This window comes from Panulirus ornatus, chromosome 72 (genome assembly GCF_036320965.1).
Source record: "Panulirus ornatus isolate Po-2019 chromosome 72, ASM3632096v1, whole genome shotgun sequence".
NCBI classification, from domain to species: domain Eukaryota; kingdom Metazoa; phylum Arthropoda; class Malacostraca; order Decapoda; family Palinuridae; genus Panulirus; species Panulirus ornatus.
Genome location: NC_092295.1, coordinates 15,646,671 through 15,657,090, shown reverse-complemented (window position 1 = coordinate 15,657,090; position 10,420 = coordinate 15,646,671).

Below are 10,420 nucleotides of genomic sequence, written 5' to 3'. Positions count from 1 at the left end.
ATCCAGTAATCCAACAACACGCACCTACCTACACTTTAAAACGCACATACCGCTCATTGAATATATATGGCGTTGCAAACAGACTTTCATTTAAACTTTCAAATTTTTTTCATTTTTTGGTTATTTTTCTTAACAAATCTCTTTTTATTCTTCTAAAAAAAAAATTTTTGTCTTCACTTCCTGTTTATTTAGAATTCCCGAGTTGTTTTTTTTCATCTTCCAAAAGCTCTTTTAAAGTATTTTCAACAATATTTTAAACAACACTAAATTAATTTGTCATCTGACCAGATTTTTTTTCACTTCTAAAAGTTCTTATCTAGTCCATCCAAACGGATCTTTTTTTTTCGTTCTTCTTAATAGATTTCTTAATCTTTCCTGGCAGTCTTCTTTTTATCTTCCAAATAAAATAGTTTAAGTCTTTCAATTCCGTGTTTATTTAGAGTTCCCGAGTAGTTTTTTTTTGAATTTTTTCCAAGAGCAGTTTAATTCATCTTCCAAGCAATTTTCAAACAGTTCTTTTAAACCAACAAATCTGTTTTAAGTTTTCCAAAAAGCTCTATTTAAGTATATTGCAACCAGTAGTATCGTAACACTGTTTTTGTCATCCTGAACAGATTTTTTTTTTCACTCTTCTAAATAGTTCTTATCTATCTTCCAAACGGATCTTTTTCTTCTTCTTAAATAAGATATCTTCAATCTACCTGGCTGGTGTTTTGTCTCTTCCAACACTTATTTCTTAGTCCTACTAAAGGAAATTGAAAAACAAGTCGCTTATTGTAACCGACACTCTGCAAAAAGAGTGGCTGAACGGGTCTCTCTTACGATTATTTATGCAATCCTGCTACCCAATACATACTGTCTCAAATTCCATCAACACGCAACGACTACACATCCCTAAAAAGCATATACTGCTCTAATGATATATGTATGTAGTATGCCTGTACATAAGGAAAAAAAAATGGCGAAAAGAGAGCTATCTACCTACCTAACCTATCTACAAATGGAAAATAAATTAGACTTAATTTACCTCAACACTGCAAAAAAATGACTTTCTATGCAGGCTTATTTTTACGCAAGCCTGTACCCATTCCAGAAATCCAGCATCCAACACCACGCACCTACCTACACTCTTAAACGCACATACCAGAACCAATTGAGATATATATCTTGCAAACAGACTTTCTTTATGTCTTTCAAATTTTTCCTTGTTTTTATTAGTTTTCTTAACAAATGTCTTTTTATTCTTCAAAAAAAAATATTTTTTTAGTCTTTCAATTCCGTTTTTATATAGTATCCCGAGTAGTTATTTGAAGTTTTCCAAACAGCAGTATTATTCAGCTTCCAAGCATTTTTCAAATACAGTTCTTTTAAACCAAATAAATCTGGTTTTAGTTTTCCAAAATGCTCTTTTTAGTATTTTCAACAGTATTTTTTCCGTTACAACTAATTGTTTTATCCATCTGAAAAGATTTTTTTTTTCACTCTACTAATAGTCTTAATCTAGTCTCCAAACGGATCTTTTTCGTTTTTTCTTAATAGATTTCTTTAATCTTCCTGGCAGGTGTTTTGTATCTTCCAACACTTATTTCTTATTCTACTAAACAAATTGAAAAAAAAATCGCTTATATACACTGGCAAAAAGAGTGACACGAACCGGTCTCTCACTACGATAATTTATGCATGCGATGCTGCCCAAAACATCTGTCCAGTATTACCATCAACAGGCGCAACTACCTACACTCCTAAAAAGCATATACTGATCTAATGAGATATGTATGTAAGTATGCCTGTACCAAATGGAAAAAGAAATGGTAAAAATAAGAGGGGCTATCCTACATACCTACTACCTACCTACACTCTTAAAAGCACATCTGAATCATTAAGATATGTATGATTAGTACATATACAAATGAAAAATAAATTATGCTTAATTTTACCTCCGCTCTAGCAAAAAAAGGACTTTTTTATGCGGGCTTTTTTATTGCAAAGTGGGTACCCATGTTCAAGAAATCCAGTAATCCAACAACACGCACCTACCTACACTTTTAAACGCACAATTACGATCCATGGAGATAATAATATGGCATGCAAACAGAACTTTCTTTTAATCTTTCAAATTTTTCTTTTTTGTTAGTTTTCTTAACAAATCTCTTTTTATTCTTCAAAAAAAAAAAATATTTTTTGTCTTTCACTTCCGTGTTTATTTAGAGTACCCGAGTTGTTTTTTTTCATCTTCCAACCAGTAATTTCAAACAATTTCTTTAACAAAACATGATGTTTTAGTTTTCCAAAAAGCTCTTTTTAAAGATTTTCAACAAATTTTTCACAACACTAATTATATTTGTCATCTGAAAGATTGTTTTTTCACTTCTAAATAGTATCATATCTAGTCATCCAAACGGATCTTTTTCGTTCTTCTTAATAGATTTCTTAATCTTCCTGGCAGGTACTTTTTTATATCTTCCAAAAAAAAATGCTTTTTAGTCTTTCAATTCCGTGATTATATAAGTTTCCGATAGTTTTTTTTTGAAGTTTTCCAAAGAGCATTTATATTTATCTTCCAAGCGAATTTCAAACAGTACTTTTAAACCAAACAAATCTGTTTTAGTTTTCCAAAAAGCTCTTTTTAAGTATTTATCAACGTATTTTCGTAACCACTAATTCGTTTATGTCATCTGACAGATTTTTTTTCATCGTCTTCTAATAGTTCTTATCCATTCTTCCAAAAACCGGATCTTTTTCGTTCCCTTCTTAATATATTTCTTCAATCTAATGAAATATGTATGGTAGTATGCCTGTACAAATGGAAAAAGAAATGGGAAAAAGAGGGGCTAACCTACATACCTACTACCTACCTTACACTCTTAAAAGCACATTCTGATCAATTAAGATATGTATGATTAGGTACATATACAAATGAAAATAAATTAGCTTAATTATACCTCAACTCTGCAAAAAAAGGACTTTTAAATGCGGGCTTTTTTATCAAGTGTGGTACCCATTCCAGAAATCCAGTAATCCAACAACACGCAACCTACCTACACTTTTAAACGCACATACCGAACCATTGAGATATTATATGGCTAGCAAACAACTTCTTTTAATCTTTCAAATTTTTCTTTTTTTTGTTAGTTTTTTCTTAACAAATCTCTTTTTAATTCTTCTAAAAAAAATATTTTTTGTCTTTCACTTCCGTGTTTATTTAGAGTTTTCCCGAGATTGTTTTTATTTTCATCTTCCACCATTATTTCAAACAATTCTTTTAACAAAACAGAATGTTTTAGGTTTCCCAAAAGATCTTTTTAATTATTTTTAACAATATTTTTCAACAACACAAAATTATATTTGTCACCTGAACAAATTTTTATTTCACACTTCTAAATAGTTGTACCCCAGTCATCCACCGGATCATTCGTTTCTTCTTAAAATATTTCACTAAATCATCCTATGCAGTCTTTATTTTATCTTCCAAAAAAAATAGTATATAGTCTTTCAATTCCGTGTTATATTTAGAGTTCCCGAGGAGTTTTATTTGAAGAAGTTCCAAAGAGCATTCTTATTCATCTACCAATGCAATTTCAAACCGATTCTTTTTAACAACCAAACACATCTGATTTAAGATTCCAAAAAGCTCTTTTTAATTAATTTTCAACAGTATATTTCGTAACACTATTTGTTTTGTCATCTGAACAGAATTTTTATTTCACTCTTAATTGGTATATCTTCTAAATAGTCCCTTATCTAGTCTTTTCCCAACGGATCTTTATATCGTTCTACTTAATAGATTTCTCGAATCTACCTGGCCTGGTGATTTTGCCTACCATCGATTATTTACCTTATTCTACTAAAGAAATTGGAAAAAAAGTTCGCTTATTGTAAACCGACACTCTCAAAAGAGTGGCTTGACCGGGTCTCCTCCTACGATTAATAATGCAAAGCCTGCTACCCAATCAGCTGTCCCAGAATTCCAACCTCAACACGCAACTACCTACACTCCTAACAGCATATACTGCTTTATGATATACAAGTATGGTAGTAATAGCCCTGTAACAGAATGGAAAAAAAAATGCGAAAAGAGAGGCAATCTACCTACCGACCTATCTACAAATGGAAAATAAATTTGCTTAATTTTACCTCAACTCTGCAAAAAAAGGACTTTCTATGCAGGCTTTTTTACGCAAGGCCTGGTACCCCCATTCCAGAAATCCAGTAATCCAACAACACGCACCTACCTACCTCTTAAACGCACACATGACCGATCCAATTGATATATATATGGCGTGCAAAACGTAACGAGACTTTCTTTTAAATCTTTCAATTATTCTGTTTTTATTAGTTTTCTTTTACAAAGTCTCCTTTTTATTCTTCAAAAAAAAATATTTTTAGTCTTATCAATTCATGCGATTTATTTAGTTTTCCGAGCAGTTATTTTTGAAGTTTTTCCCAAACAGCAGTGTTATTCATCTCCAAGCAGTTTTTCAAACAGTTCTTTTAACCAAACAAATCTGTTCTAGTTTTCCAAAAAGCCTCTTTATAAGTATTTTCAACAGTATATCGTTACACTATGAAACTAATATTGTTTTTAATCAATCTGAAAAGATTTTTTTTGCCCTCTTCTAAAAGTTCTTATCTGTCCTTCCAAACGGATCTTTTTTTCGTTTTTTCCAAATAGATTACTTTAATCTTCCTGCAGGTGTTTTGTATTCTTCTCAACACTATTTCATAGTCCTACTAAACAAATTGGAAAAAAAAATCGCTTATTACACTGCAAAAAGAGTGACTTGACGGTCTCTCCTACGATAATTTATGCATGCCGTGCTGCCCAAACATCTGTCCAGTTTCCATCACACGCAACTACCACATCTCCCTAAAAGCATATACTGGATCTAATAGATATGTATGGTAGTAAAGTGCCTTACAAATGTGAAAAAGAAATGGGACAAAGAGGGCTAACATACATACCTACCTAACTACCTACACTCTTAAAAGCACATTCTGATCAAATTAAATGAAAATAAATTTCTTAATTTTACCAATCCCTCTGCAAAAAAAGGACCTTTTTATTCGGGCTTTTTTATGCAAGTGGGGTACCCATTCCAGAAATCCAGTAATGCCAACAACACGCACCTACCAAAAAAAAAAAAAAAAAAAAAAAAAAAAAAAAAAAAAAAAAAAAAAAAGAAAAAAAAAAAAAAAAAAAAAAAAAAAAAAAAAACAAAAAAAAAAAAAAAACAAACTTTTAAACGCACCATACCGATCCATTGATATATATATGGCTTGCAAACAGTGCTGTACACTTTCTTTAATCCTTCTTTCAAATTTATTCTTTTTTTTTTGTTAGTTTCATAACAAATCTCTTTTTATACTTCACTAAAAAAAATATTTTTTGTCTTCACTTCCGTGTTTATTTAGAGTTCCCGAGTTGTTTTTTTTCATCTTGCCAACCAGTATTTCAAACAATTCTTTTAACAAAACAGATTTTTAAGGTTTCCAAAACTCTTTTAAGTAATTTTCAACAATATTTTCACAACATTAATTTATATTTTCATCTGAACGATTTTGTTTTTCACTTCTAAATAGTTCTTATCTAGTCCATTCCAAACGGATCTTTTTCGTTCTTCTTAATAGATTTCTTTAATCTTCCTGGCAAGGTCTTTTTTTATCTTCCAAAAAAAATAGTTTTTAGTCTTTCAATTCCGTGTTTTATATTTTAGAGTTCCCGAGTAGTTTTTTTTTGAAGTTTTTTCCAAAGAGCAGTTTATCATATCCAAGCAAGTTCAAACAGTATCTTTTAACCAAACGCAAATCTTTTTTAGTTTTCCAAAAGCTATTTTAAGTATTTTCAACATATTTTCCGTAACACTACTTTGTTTTTGCCATCTGAACAGATATTTTTTTTCACTCTTCTAAATAGTTTCTTATCAAGTCTCCAAACGGATCTTTTTCGTTCTTCTTAATAGATTTCTTCAATCTAATGAGATATGTATGGTAGTATAACCATGTAACAAATGGAAAAAGGAAATGTGAAAAAAGAGGGGGCTACCTACATACCTACCTAACCTACCTACACTCTTAAAAGCACATTCTGATCATATAAGATATGGGTTGTAAAAAAAATGATTAGGTACATATACAACTGGAAAATAAATTTGCTTAATTTTACACTCAACTCTGCAAGAAAAAGGACTTTTTATGCGGGCTTTTTTATGCAAGTGTGGTACCCATTCCAGAAATCAGTAAACCAACAACACGCAACCTAGCCTACACTTTTAAAACGCACATTCCGATCATGAGATACATATGGCTTCAAACAGACTTCTTTTTAATCTTATTCAAATTTTTCTTTTTTTTGTTAGTTTCTAACAAAACTCTCTTTATTCTTCTAAAAAAAATATTTTTTGTCTTTCACTTCCGTGTTTATTTAGAGTTTTCCCGAGTTGTTTTTTTTCATCTCCAATCATTATTCAAACAATTCCTTTTAACAAACAGATGATAGTTTTCCAAAAGCTCTTTTTAATTATTTTCCAACAATTTTTTCACAACACTAATTTTTATATTTTGTCATCTGAACAGAATTTTTTATTTTCACTTCTAAATAGTTTTCTTATCTAGTCATCCAACGGATCTTTTTCGTTCTCTTAATAGATTTCTTAAATCTTCTGCAGGTCTTTTTTTATCTACCAAAAAAAATAGTTTTTAGTCTTTCAATTCCGTTTTTATTTAGAGTTTCCCCGAGTAGTTTTTTTTTGAAGTTTTCCAAAGAGCAGTTTAATTCATCTTCCAAGCAATTTCAAACAGTTTCTTTTAACCAAACAAATCTGTTTTTTAGGTTTTTAGAAAAAGCTCTTTTTTAATATTTTTCAACAGTATTTTTCGTAACAACTAATTTTGTTTTGTCATCTGAACAATTTTTTTTTCATCTCTCTAACTAGTTCTTATTCATAGTCTTCCAAACGGATCTTTTTCGTTCTTCTTAATAGATTTCTTCATCTACCGGCTTGGTGTTTTGTCTCTTCCCAACACTTATTCTTAGTCTACTAAAGAAATTGAAAAAAAGTCGCTTATTTGTAACCGACACTCTTGCAAAACAGAGTGGCTATCGGGTCTCTCCTAACGATTATTTAGAAGCCTGCTACCCAAACATCTGTCAGAATTCCATCAACAGCGCATACTACCTAACACTCCTAAAAGCATATACTGATCTAATATATATGTATGGTAGTATGCCTGTACAAATGGAAAAAAAATGGCGAAAGAGAAGGCATCTACCTACCTACCTATCTACAAATGGAAAATAAATTTGCATAATTTTTACCTCAACTCTGCAAAAAAGACTTTTCCTATGGCAGGCTTTTTTTACCGCAAGCCTGGTACCCATTCCAGAAATCAGTAATCAACAACACGCATAAACACCTACCTACACTCTTAAACGCACATACCGATCCATTGAGATATATATGGCTTGCAAAACAGACATTTTCTTTAATCTTTCAAATTTTTCTTGTTTTTATTAGTTTTCTTAACAAATCTCTTTTTACTCTTACAAAAAAAATATTTTATTCTTTCATTCCGTGTTCATTTGTTCCCGAGTAAGTTTTTTGAAGTTTTCCAAACAGCATTTTATTCATCTTCCAAGCAATTTTTCAAACAGTTCTTTTAAACCAACAAATCTGTTTTAGTTTTCCAAAAAGCTCTTTTAAAGTAATTTCAAACAGTATATTAGTTTACACTAATTTGTTTTAATCATCTGAAAAGATTTTTTTTTACTCTTCTAAATAGTTCTTATCTAGTCTTCCGAAACGGATCGTTTACGTTTTCTTAATATATTCTTTAATCTCCTGGGCAGGTGTTTTTGTATCTTCAACACTTATTTCTTAGTCTACTAAACAAATTGGAAAAAAAAATCGCTTATACACTACAAAAAAAAGAGTACTGACCGGGTCTCTCCTACGATAATTTATGCAATCGTGTCTGCACCAAACATCTGTCCAGTATTCCAACAACACGCAACTACCTACACTCACTAAAAGCAATACTGATATAATGAGATATGTATGGAGTATGCCTGTACAATGGAAAAAGAAATGGAAAAAAAGGGCTACCTACAACCTACCTACCTCCTACACACTATAAAAGCACAATCTGATCAATTAAGATATGAATGATTAGGTACATAAACAAATGGAAAATAAATTTGCTTAATTTTTACCCCTCAAACTCTGCAAAAAAAGACTTTTTATGCGGGCTATTTTATGCAAGTGTGGTACCCATTCCAGAAATCCCAGTAAATCCAACAACACGCCCCTACCTACACTTTTAAAAAGCACATACCGATTCCATTGAGATATATAAGCTTGCAAAACAGACTTTCTTTTAATCTTTCAAATTTTTCTTTATTGTTATTTTTCTTAACAAATCTTCTTATTATTCTTCTAAAAAAAATATTTTATGTCTTTCACTTCCGTGTTATTTAGAGTTCCCGAGTTGTTATTTTTCACTATCTTCCAACCAGTATTTCAAACAATTCTTAACAAAACAGAAGTTTTAGTTTTCCAAAAGCTCTTTTTAAAGTATTTTCACAACAATATTTTCACAACACTAAGGTAATTTATATTTGTCCATCTGAACAGATTTTTTTTTCACTCCTAAATAGTTCTTATCTAGTCATCCAAACGGATCTTTTTCGTTCTTCTTAATAGATTCTTTAACTTCCTGGCAGGTCTTTTTTATTCTTCCAAAAAAAAATAGTTTTTAGTTCTTTCAATTCCGTGGTTTTATTTAGAGCTCCCCCCGAGTAGTTTTTTTTTGAAGTTTCCAAAGAGGCGTTTATTCATCTTCCAATCCAAGCAATTTTCAAACAGTTCTTTAACCAACAAATCTGTTTTAGTTTTCCAAAAAGCTCTTTTAAGTATTTTCAACAGTATTTTCGTAACACTAAATGTGTTTTTTTTGTCATCTGAAACAGATTTTTATTTTTCACCATCTTCTAAATATTCTTACTTGTCTTCCAAACGGATCATTTTTTCGTTCTTCTTAATTGATTTCTTCATCATACCTGGCTGTGTTTTGTCTCTCCAACACTTAATTCTGGAGTCTACTAAAGAAATTGGAAAAAAAGTCGCTTACTTTGTAACCAACACTCTGCAAAAAGAGTGGCTTGAACGGTCTTCCTACGATTAATTTATGCAAGCCTGCTACCCAAACATCTGTCCATTAATTCAATAAACACGCAACTACCTACACTCCTAAAAGCATATACTGATCTAATGAGATATGTATGGTAGTATGACTGTACAAATGGAAAAAAAAAAATGGCGAAAAGAGAGGCTATCTACCTACCTACCTATCTACCAATGGAAAATAAATTGCTTAATATTTCCTCAACTCTGCAAAAAAAGGACTTTTCTTATGAAATTCTTTTTTACCAAGCCTGGTACCCATTCCAGAAATCCAGTAATCCAACAACACGCACGTACCTACACTCTCAAACGGACATACCGATTCCATTGAGATATATATGGGCTTAGCAAACATACTTTCTTTTAATCTTATTAAATTTTCCTTGTTTTATTAGTTTCCTTAACAATCTCTTTTTTTTTTTATAACTCTTCAAAAAAAAATAATTTTTGTCTTTCAATTCCGTGTTTATTTAGTTCCCGAGTATTTTTTGAAGTTTCCAAAGAGCATTTATAATTTCAACTTCAAGGCGAGTTTTTTCAAACAGTTTCCTTTTTAACCAACAAATCAGTTTCAGTTTTCCAAAAAGCTCTTTTTAATATTATCAAACAGTATTATTCGTTACACTAATTTGTTTTATCTCTGAAAAGATTTTTTTTTCACTCTTCAAAATTAGTTTCTTATCTAGTCTTCCTTCCAAACGGACTCTTTTTCGTTTTTCCTTAATAGATTTCTTTAATCTTCCTGGCAGGTGTTTTTTGTATCTTCCAACACTTAATTTCTTAGGCAACTAAACAAATTGAAAAAAAAAATCGCTATACACGGCAAAAAGAAGTGACTTGACCGGGTCTCTCCCTTACGATAATTGTAGCATGCGTGCTGCCCAAACACTGTCCATTAATTTCCATCAACAACGCAACTACCTACACTCCTAAAAGCATATACAGATCTAATGAGATAGTATGGTAGTAATGCCTGTACAAATGAAAAAATGGGAAACAGAGGGCTACCTACATACCTACCACCTACCTACAGACTTAAAAGCACATTCAGATCAATTAAAGATATGTTATGATAAGGTACATATACAAATGAAAATAAATTTTGGCTAATTTAACCCTCCGCACTGCAAAAAAAGTACCTTTTATGCGGGCTATTTTTATGCAAGTGTGGTACCCATTCCAGAAATCCAGTAATCCAACAACACGCACCTACCTACACTTTTAAAAAGGCCACATTCCGA